The sequence below is a fragment of the Lithobates pipiens genome, unplaced genomic scaffold (genome assembly GCF_037356315.1).
Source record: "Lithobates pipiens isolate NorthernLeopardFrog02 unplaced genomic scaffold, aLitPip1_a1.2 Scaffold_8, whole genome shotgun sequence".
NCBI classification, from domain to species: Eukaryota; Metazoa; Chordata; class Amphibia; order Anura; family Ranidae; genus Lithobates; species Lithobates pipiens.
In genome coordinates this window covers 43,250,144-43,260,355 of record NW_027507903.1, presented here as the reverse complement: position 1 = coordinate 43,260,355, position 10,212 = coordinate 43,250,144, and the positions used below count along the sequence as shown (strand labels likewise).

Sequence of the window (10,212 nt, the reverse complement as noted above, 5' to 3'; positions counted from 1 at the left end):
TCATTTACACCTTGGTGATGTCTCAACAAGGAGGCACGCAGCTAAAAGCATACAAGCCAATGATGCCGGGGTGTGAGGATATAGAGCTGCCACTCTGACGCTTCCTACTGACGCAGTTTTCTGTAAACTTTTGGAATAAAATAAAAATAAATCTAGAAGAACATTTCTTGACAACTTCCAAAAAAGAAGACTGGATCTTATTTTTATTTGCCGCCTTCAAGAAATCATAGCTAGCCCCAGTGGATACAAGACTCAGCTTACCTTTATTTTTATTTATTTTTATTGTTTATTGTTTATTTATTGTTTTATTTTTTATTATATATATATATATATATATATATATATATATATATATATATATATATATTTTTTTTTTTTTTTTTTTTTTTTTTTAAGTGGATGCAGAATGTTTTCTCCTGTAGTGTGATCTGTACACTGATTTCTTGCTGTAAGACAACCACATGTGACAGTTCTGCATTGCTCTTGCTGGCTGTGTCTTTCCACTAAGAGGTGAGTGAGCTCTTTATCATTTTTATTGCTGTTGTACTATATGGGGTGGTTTTATGAAAGCCTGGATAAACTTTACTTTTTATGGGTGTATTTGATCACTTGCCTACCTGGGCAATTTTTTATTTTTTTGCACACAGATAAACATTTGCATTTTGTACTAGACATTACTGTAAACCCCTTAAAAAAAAGTATATATTTTCTGAAAGCAAAGACCCTGGAGAATAAAATGGTCGTTGCAATTTTTTATGACAAAAACAGTATATATCCAAAGAGCAAAGAACTGAAGTTTTAAGTTGCAGAAAAATCAATCAAAAACAAAATTTAGCAAACAATATAGGACATTTTATTACATAGATATTATAAAACCATTTCTAAAATTCAGGCCAGATCAACCCAATGGTCAAGGTACAAAAGTGTGATTTGCCTCTACATGTTTCACCGCAAACGTGGCTTCTTCTGGAGCTTTTGTAGAACCTTGTTATTTTTTTATGTTGAACAATATTCGCTCATCTATTTATCAAAGCATATTTTCAAAAAAAAATACAGTAAAAAAATGATACTGAAACAAACACAATATTATACGCAATTTTTTGGGGGGGTAATTTTGGGGGTAAAATATAAAAGATAAAAAATAAGGTAAAATATAAAAGATTGAGTTACATCAAGTAATTAGATACCAAACGTGTTAAGCTTTAAAATTGCACACACCTGTAATTTTGCAAAAAAAAACAATAGTATAAAAATTTCTCTATACGTGATGCTTTAAAAGCTTTTACAGGTTATTCGTTTAGAGCTAACTCTGAATTATGCTCTAGAATTATTGCTCTCACTCTGATGTTCTTGAAGATACCTCACATGTGTGGAGCAATTGATGTTTACATACATGTGTAAGAAAAGGGTTTTTGGGACTTTGAGTGAGGCACAAGACATGTGGTAGGAGAAATTGTAAAATTGTTTAATTGGCATAAAAAAACGTACTTGCAACACTGCTTATTTAGAACTATTTATTTATACACTATGCGTTTTCTCCTGATGAGTGGCAACTGGCCATGAAACGCGTCAAGCCTATCAATGTCATCATGTGCCCAACACATAGCTTGACCTCAACTGTGATTCATTTGCATCCTATAACCCATTTGTATCCATTATTCAGTAAGCATTGACTTTTTACGCGAGTTACTTCCATGGGATACTATGCGATTTCCGATGCGTGCATGTACATGAATTCTTTTTTGTATGCCATTGTCCTGTGTATATAGATACAAATACTCATGTTCAACTCTTTGTTAATATGCCAATTAAACAATTTTACAATTTCTCCTACCACGTGTCTTGTGCCTTACTCAAAGTCCCAAAAAAACCTTTCTTATTTCTGATTTAGGGACGGAGGTGCATATTATCATGCACCTCATTTAAAGTCCCACAACCCCCTTGCTTTCATTTTACATACATGTGATCTCCCTACAATGTGATTTTTTTATGAGGTGTGTACGAGATGACGGTGGGGGGGGAGGGGTCTTTGACCTTTTTTTTAATTTTTATTTATTTTATATAATTTTTTTACACCTTTTTGTATTTTTTTTTAGCTTTATTGCTATCACAAGGAGGCTAACAAGCAGTGCCGGGACAAGGTCACCCAGCGCCCAGGGCAAAGATGCCAAACTGCGCCCCCCTTTCCCTTAGGGTTAGGGTCAGGGTGCCCCCTACCCCTGCAATAAACCATTGCGCCAGGGGCAGCCAACCCTCCTGCCCACCCCTTGTCCCGGCCCTGCTAACAAGCCCCTTTGTGATAGCATAGGCAGATGACAGGTCCTCTTTATGGAGACATTAGGTCAGCAGCAGTGAGCCTGATTTAACCACTTGTCCACCATGCCGTTTATAAACGTACCTTGGTAGACAAGTGGTTAATGACAGAAGGATTATGGCTGCTTAGTAATCCAGATCAGAATTTACAGGGTTTATTTGAAAATAAGTTTGCATAGTACCCAGTGAAAGTGCAAGTACATGCACTTTTTGCGAATGGCGCGAAAACAAACGCTATTAAGTTATTTCCTATGCTGGCTAAATTTTTTTTCTATTATTATTTATAACAAAAAATATGCAATATGTGGCACCAAGTATATTAGGTATTTTCTATGATACTTAGTGCCCTCCAGTGTCCAAATTTGGCATTGACTGTTTAAAAACAATGGAAAATGTTCAACCAGCTCAGGAAATAGCCTAATAACATTTGTCTTTTGTTTTTTTGTTTTTTAAAGAATGAATGTACTAGCACTTTCACTGAGTGAATTGCTATGCAGTTATTTTTGTATAAATGCCCAGGGTGTCTAAACTGCAATATAAGTCTTTCTGTTTTGCCTCGTACACACGGTCAGACTTACCGCCAACAAGCTCCCATCCAACATTTCCCGTCGGAAAATGCGATAGTGTGTACACGGCATTTGGTTGTTGTTTGTTAGTGCATAACATTGCTGCTTGTTGTAGATTTTAAATATTACTTTATCTTATTTGTTTGAATTTTGATTTGATTTATCTTTTACATTTTTTTTTGTTTTTAATTGTTTAATTACAACTTGTAGTAGCTTTTGAATATTTTTTTTATTATTTTATTTGATTACAGCTTCAGAACCAGTTGATATTTTTCTCATTATTCAGAATTTATTGCCATTTATTGCCATTGTGATATGACCTGAACTTTTAAATGCAACTTTTATTAATACTGTATTTCATGCTGTCAGTGCAAGCCCTACCAAGTGCCTTTACCAGTTGGCACCACATACTTTGTATTATGATTTATACTACTACTACTACTACTACTGCTACTACTACTGAGTTGATAATTGTACAGAATCTTTTGAAATGTTTAAAAAGATTTCTTTACAGGAATTTTGCTTGGCTGAACTGTAATTCTAAATTTAGATGTATGAATTGGTCCATTCTGCCATCCTTGGTAAACTCAATGTAAACACAAGTTAAAGCAGAAGTCCAGACAAACATAACACAACATAAAAAGGAATGGCCCAATAAAATAAAATAAAACAAGTTTTTGCTGCAGTGATCACCTTTTTTTTTTCTCCCACTGAATGTCCACAGTCTGATGGCCAGCATCAGTCAACCCACTTTCTCTGAGCCCAGGTTATATTGTCATTAGATTGTGAAATGAGAAGCAGCACAGCGATGAGCTCATTTCTCTGTCACTCTGCTCTCTTCTCCTATCAGTAGGTGCCTTGCCAGCTCATGTGCTGATTGGTTCCATGTATTGCTTCTTCCTCTTGCCCTGCAGCCCTCTTGTACAAGGACTGCAAGTGGCTGATACCAAATCAAACTAACACTGCTTTTACTTAAAAATACTTGTCCTTGATATGGTAATGATTACAGAGCTGCATTAATTTATATTTGCTCAGCTTTAAATGTCATTTACTATTGAATTTTATCTTCTACCAACTAATACTTTGATTTGAGCCTCTGATAAGTACAGGAACTGCTGTGCTACTTGCTTCATCCTGACTTCACTACCTAATGAGCACAAGCATGCTGCCAGTGAAATCGGCAGGGCACGAACTCCCAACCTTGCATACTATGTTTCAGATCAGTTCCATAGAGATCAATGGTAATGCACCAAAAATGTACTGCACAAATGTGAGCTACAGTATGCCTAATTGCCCATTTCTCAATGCCAGCACACTAAACCACAGCAGGCAGCTCACTGTTCTGGCTGTAGGTGGCAGTGTGGTGAGCATTTCAGCGCATCACACAGTTCCCTTTTTTTTTTAATTTATTTTTTAATACACAAAGTGACAGTGCTGTACGGTGTCATGCGATCCCTTCCTATACATTGCAATAAAATGCAGCATGTCTGCATTTTATCCTAGCTCACTGCACAGCACCTTCAGGCATAGCTCCCAACTGTCCCTGATTTCGAGGGACTGTCCCTGATTTCGACCAATGTCCCTCTGTCCCTCATTCCTCCTCATTTGTCCCTCATTTTGATCTGATCTATATAGTTGTGTATAAGATGCACTTTTTATCTTTCGAAAAGTGTTTCCCAGTGCTAAACCTTTCATCCAATTTCTAAATTGCTGCATTTTGAAAATTTTAAAAGCCAAAATAAAGGAATAGAAGTGGTAAAAATAAAGCCCTTGTGTATTTCATTAACCTTTTTTATTGGTTAATTCTTCTTTAAGGGGGTGTGGCAGGGGATGTGTCCTATGCCTACATACCTTTGCTAGTAGGTGTCCCTCATTCCCATCTCAAAATGTTGGGAGGTATGCCTTCAGGGTATGTTGCAGCATGAACAGGACACACACAGAAAACACGTGTTTTCTGTGTGTCCTAGCATTGTGAACAGGGTCTTAATGTAAAAGTGCAGCGCAATAACACAAGGTTACCTAAAAGTGGTTGTAAAGGCACAAGTTTTTTTTACCTTCATGCATTCTATGCATGAAGGTAAAAAACCTTCTGTTTGCAGCAGCCCCCCCCCCCCCCAGTCCTTACCTGAGCCCCCTCTCGATCCAGCAATGTCCATGAGAGCCTTGCCTCTCCTGGGACTCGCACACCTGATTGGCTTTTGGCAGCAGCGGGAGCCATTGGTTCTTTCTGCTGTCAGTCACAGCCAGTGAACCAATTGGGAGTGGAGGGATGGGCCCCCGAGCCACGGCTCTGTGTGTGAATCGACACGCAGAGCCATAGGTGGGGAGGACACATGCTTGGGTGCCCCCACAGCAATGCTGTGGGGGTTCCCAGCAGGAGGGAGGAGCCAGGAGCTCCGGCGTGGGACCAGAGAAGAGGAGGACCGGGGCTGCTCTGTGCAAAACCACTTCACAGAGCAGGTAGTGCTCACATGCAAAAAATCCAACAGGCTGTATGTAGTGAAGTTGATTTTTGGAGTACAACCAGCCTGTCCATAGATGGATCAAATCTTGGACGGTCCCTGCCGGAACAGCCAAGAAGATTCAATCCATGTATGGCTGGCTTTAGGCAGGCTGTACTGATTGGGCCATCACATGGCAAACACAACTGGTTTTCAGTCTTGTATGGGGTGTATCTGATTGTGTTCTTTCTATTCTGGAACCTTTGACTCTACATCAGGCATATCCAAAGCGATTGACCCGTGGTCCGGTTTTGAACGGCCCGCCTGGTTATTTAAACATATACATCTTTTGTGGCCCCCGGCGATCTCCCAGTGTCGGGGTCACACAAGATATATAGTCTGGCTGCCTTGGAGGGAGGAGGCAGGATGAGTGCCGTGCACACAGCAGGAGAAATTCCTGTTTACACGGCAGCTGTAATAGGAAGTCCCATCTCTGCCATTGGACGACTGTTCTGTCCATCAGAGGAGGCGGGACTTTCTCTTAAAGGGGCCATTGTGTAAACAGGAGATTCTCCTGTAGGATGTCTTTGGCGCTCGTCCTGCCCTCCATGGCTGCACTGATGGTAATGGTGGCTGCATTCCTGGCAATTGCAATTGTGGGGCTGCATTCCTGGCAATGGTGGGTGAATTCCTGGCAATGGTGGCTGCATTCCTGGCAATGGTGGCTGCATTCCTGGCAATGGTGAGTGAATTCATAGCAATGGTGGCTGCATTCCTGGCAATGGTGGCTGCTTTCCTGGCAATGGTGGGTACATTCCTGGCAATGGTGGGGCTGCATTCCTAGCAATAGTGGGTGCATTCCCGGCAATGGTGGGGCTGCATTCCTGGCAATAGTGGGTGCATTCCCGGCAATGGTGGGGCTGCATTCCCGGCAAAGGTGGGTGCATTCCCGGCAATGGTGGGTGCATTCCCGGCAATGGTGGGGCTGCATTCCTGGCAATGGTGGGACTGCATTCCCAGTAATGGTGGGGCTGCATTCCTGGCAATGGTGGGGCTGCATTTCTGGCAATGGTGGGTGCATTCCTGGCAATGATGGGGCTGCATTCCTGGCAATGGTGAGTACATTCCTGGCAATGGTGGGCGCTACATTCCTTGCAATGGTGGGCGCTGCATTCCTAGCAATGGTGGGCGCTGCATTCCTAGCAATGGTGGGCGCTGCATTCCTGACAATGGTGGGCGCTGCATTCCTGGCAATGGTGGGCTCTGCGTTCCTGGCAATTGTGGGTCTGCAGATGGGCACTGACCCTTATTTTGCTTCACAGTTCTTTATTTAAAATTTTATTTTTTATTTTTCCTGAAGCTTCCCTCTTAAAGTGAAGGTGCGTGTTATATGCCAATAAATACGGTGTATCCAAATAATACACTTGAGTTCATCTCTTCACCACACACAGCCACAAAGGCAAGAGAATTCTTGTTTGGTAGTGTATTAGTGCTCGGACGAACACACTTAGACCGAATTTTAATTGTTCAAAGAATGTCAGGCAAAATGGTCGGCCCTCGCGCATGTTCAGTTCATCAAATCTGGCCCTCTTTGAAAAAAGTTTGGACATCCCTGCTCTACATGAAAGCAAATACTCAATCCTTCTCTGTCTGGGCTGTACTGATTGGGTCATCACTTGGCAAACACAATTGGTTTTCAGTCTTGTATGGGGTATCTCTGATTGTGCTTTCTTTATCTTCTGGAACCTTTGACTCAGCATGAAAGAAAACTAAGCATTACATATGGATTATTAGTGATTGATCACAGATTACTGGTATTTAGAAAATGTAACCCTTTGTCTGCCACAGACTTATTACATATACTGCGGTATTAGTTTCTGTTAGGTTGCCAATGATGTTCATAGTCTATTATTGCAATGAAAGGGTTACTACAAGTCCCTTTGTTTCCCTGGAAGGTGAAAAGCATGGCCTCTCTGTTATCTGTAGAAGTGATTAGATTGCAACACTGATGGTCCCCACCAACCTCCTTGTGCCTGTGAATGAGTCTGGAAGTGTCATTTCTATTCCCAATCCCTCCACCTCCCATATACTGTCACTGGGGGATTGATTGTCAGCTCTCTGGTAATAGTAATACATTCATTTAAAAATGAGTAAAGGAAATAAAAATGATAAAATGTAGCCTATACATACACAACATAAAGATAAGCACAGTTATTTGAGACCCGAGGGACGCCTCCATACACGATCGATGATCACCCATAAAGTATTTTATTCTTGAGGTCGGTAATTTTGTAACAATTTTGTAGCAATTTTGTAACAACTCCCAGCAAGAAGTCATTGTTTATACTGTTCTGCCTTGTTGTATGTGTAAAATCTTCAATAAAAAATCGTCAGAAGCGAAAAGATCAGTCCAGTTAGGATGCACAGATATACAGTATATGCCTAATTACACACGAGTGATCTCACACAATTTAGAATAATACTAGGAACATAGCAAATATAGAAATAATAATGGGTGGGATATATAACAGCACCAAAAGAATATTACAACAAAGTAAAATGCAAACGTTTATTGTGCATTATGTTTAAAAACAAATACATAGAGTAAAACCATATAGGTGCCTAATGTATATGGGTAACATATATATAGATATATTGATACATATATTCTCCTAAAATCCACATCCATGGAAGTGGGGCATTGCACCCCAACACGTTTAAACGTTTGTTTTCTTCAGGGGGTATTGCAAAAAGGTAAATTAAATGTAAGGACGAATGAAGTATTGAAGTAGATTTTTGGAGTACAACCAGCCTGTCCATAGATGGATCAAATCTTGGACGGTCCCCTTGAACAGCCAAGAAGATTCAATCCATCTACGGCTGGCTTTAGGCAGGCTGTACTGATTGGGCCATCACATGGCAAACACAACTGGTTTTCAGTCTTGTATGGGGTGTTCTTTATATTCTGGAACCTTTGACTACATGAAAGCAAATACTCAATCCTTCTCTGGCTGGACTGTGCTTTGAGACCCAAGGGACGCCTCCATACACGATCATTGATCACCCATAAAGTCTTTTATTCTTGAGGTCGGTAATTTTGTAACAACTTTGTAACAATTTTGTAACAACTCCCAGCAAGAAGTCACTGTTTATACTGTTCTGCCTTGTATGTGTAAAATCTTCAATTTCTGGCATTGCATCCCAACACGTTTCAACATTTGTTTCCTTCAGGGGGTATTACAAAAGGGTAAATTAAATGTAATGATGAATGGAGCACCCCAAAGACTCAGGGACCCCAACCGCACAAAATGAGGAGAGTTCAAATTCAAGGGACAAAATACAGATATGACCCAGGCATGTTACAGGTGAAAGTCTCATAGTAAATGGGATGTGGGGAGATCTTTGCCAAATGGTATGCCAGGAAAGTAGAATGGCAGGTCCAAGGTTTGGAAACATCTACAGCCCAACATTCAGTTCACTACATCTCAGGGGAAATTGAAGTACCCCATAGAGGAAGGCAGTACCCAAGGATGTAACAAAAGGAATCCCAATAAATTCAGCACAATAAAAGTCCATCACAAGGAGAAATATAACATGCCTCAGGTTGGTGGTGTCCCATGAGTTTTGTTGGTGGTGTCCCATGAGGCATTTTGTCTCTTGAATTTGCTCTCCCCTTCTTTTGTGCGGTTAGTTTCCCTGAGTCTTTGGGGTGCTCCATTTTTAGATCGCCATTTGTCATTAACGTTAATTTACTCTTTTGCAATACTCACTGAAGAAAAAAAATGTTGAAACGCATTGGGGTGCAATTCCTCACTTCCATGGAGGTGGATTTTAGGGGTATATATTTATCAGTGTATCTATATATGTGCCCCGTATACATTAGGGACCTATATGGTTTTACTCTATGTATTTGTTTTTAACATTATGTACAATAAACTTTTGCATTTTACTTATGTTTGTAATATTCTTTTGGTGCCTTTAAAATCCTACCCATTATTATCTCTATATTTGCTATGATTAAGGGGATGTGGCATCATCAGAAAAGGGTTCAGGCACTTCTAACATAACTTTATAGAATACTAGGGACATTGATTTATTACAACACTTAAAGTGGAATTCCGGGATAAACCCAACTAGTCCTAAATCTGTTCCCTTCCACCTTCTATTGCCTGTGCTGACTAACTTGTGTAAGAAAGATCTGTATACTTACCAATTTTCAGGCTGCTCAGGACCGGTCACATGATCTGCTTCTCTGTGTCAGCCAGTGCCGCTGCAGAGGAGAGGAGGGAGCGCGACAATTGATGGGACATGGGAGCCTATGGGGAATGTCACTGCTCCAGGATTTACTAGCTGTTGTCAGAGTCCTCCTTGTTCACATGACCAGACCACAGTGGCCTGAAAATAGGTAAGTATAAAAATACTTCATACACAAGTTATTAAAAGAGAAGTCCAGCCTGAGCTAGTTTGGCTGGGCTTCTCCTATGGATCCCAGGAGTGCAATTCGTTTTGCACTCCTGCGACCTGTTTTCAGCATAAAATGCTGTTTTCTTTAAAAAAAAACTAATGGAATGTACAAAATCCCCAATATTATTCTGTATTATTCCCCAGAACTTCTCCCATCCTATGGAACACCCTACCACAATCTGTCTGGTTACCCCCCTACTTTGTCCACCTTTAGGCATTACCTAAAAACTTGTGTATTCAGAGAAGCGCCTATCCCACCTCCATCTAAAAAGTGTACGCTAACCACCTCCATCAGCTCATCCCCCACATCTATTTCCCTTGTACCACCTCCCCCTCCCTTTTAGATTGTAAGCTCCACGGGCAGGTCCCTCCTAATCCTTCTGCATTGAATGGTATTGCAACTGTACTACCTCCCTTACAGTATATTG

At 40.5% G+C, this 10,212-nt stretch overlaps 1 protein-coding gene across 1 annotated transcript in view; it reads left to right on the top strand.

Annotated features, from left to right (window-relative positions):
• Positions 1-419: 419 nt before the first annotated feature.
• LOC143960205 (gonadotropin-releasing hormone II receptor-like) overlaps positions 420-10,212 on the top strand; it is a 58,627-nt gene continuing 48,834 nt past the window's right edge. The window contains exon 1 of the mRNA XM_077468533.1: positions 420-510. The gene's annotated coding sequence lies outside the window, so the exon portion shown is untranslated. The remainder of the gene's footprint in view (positions 511-10,212) is intronic.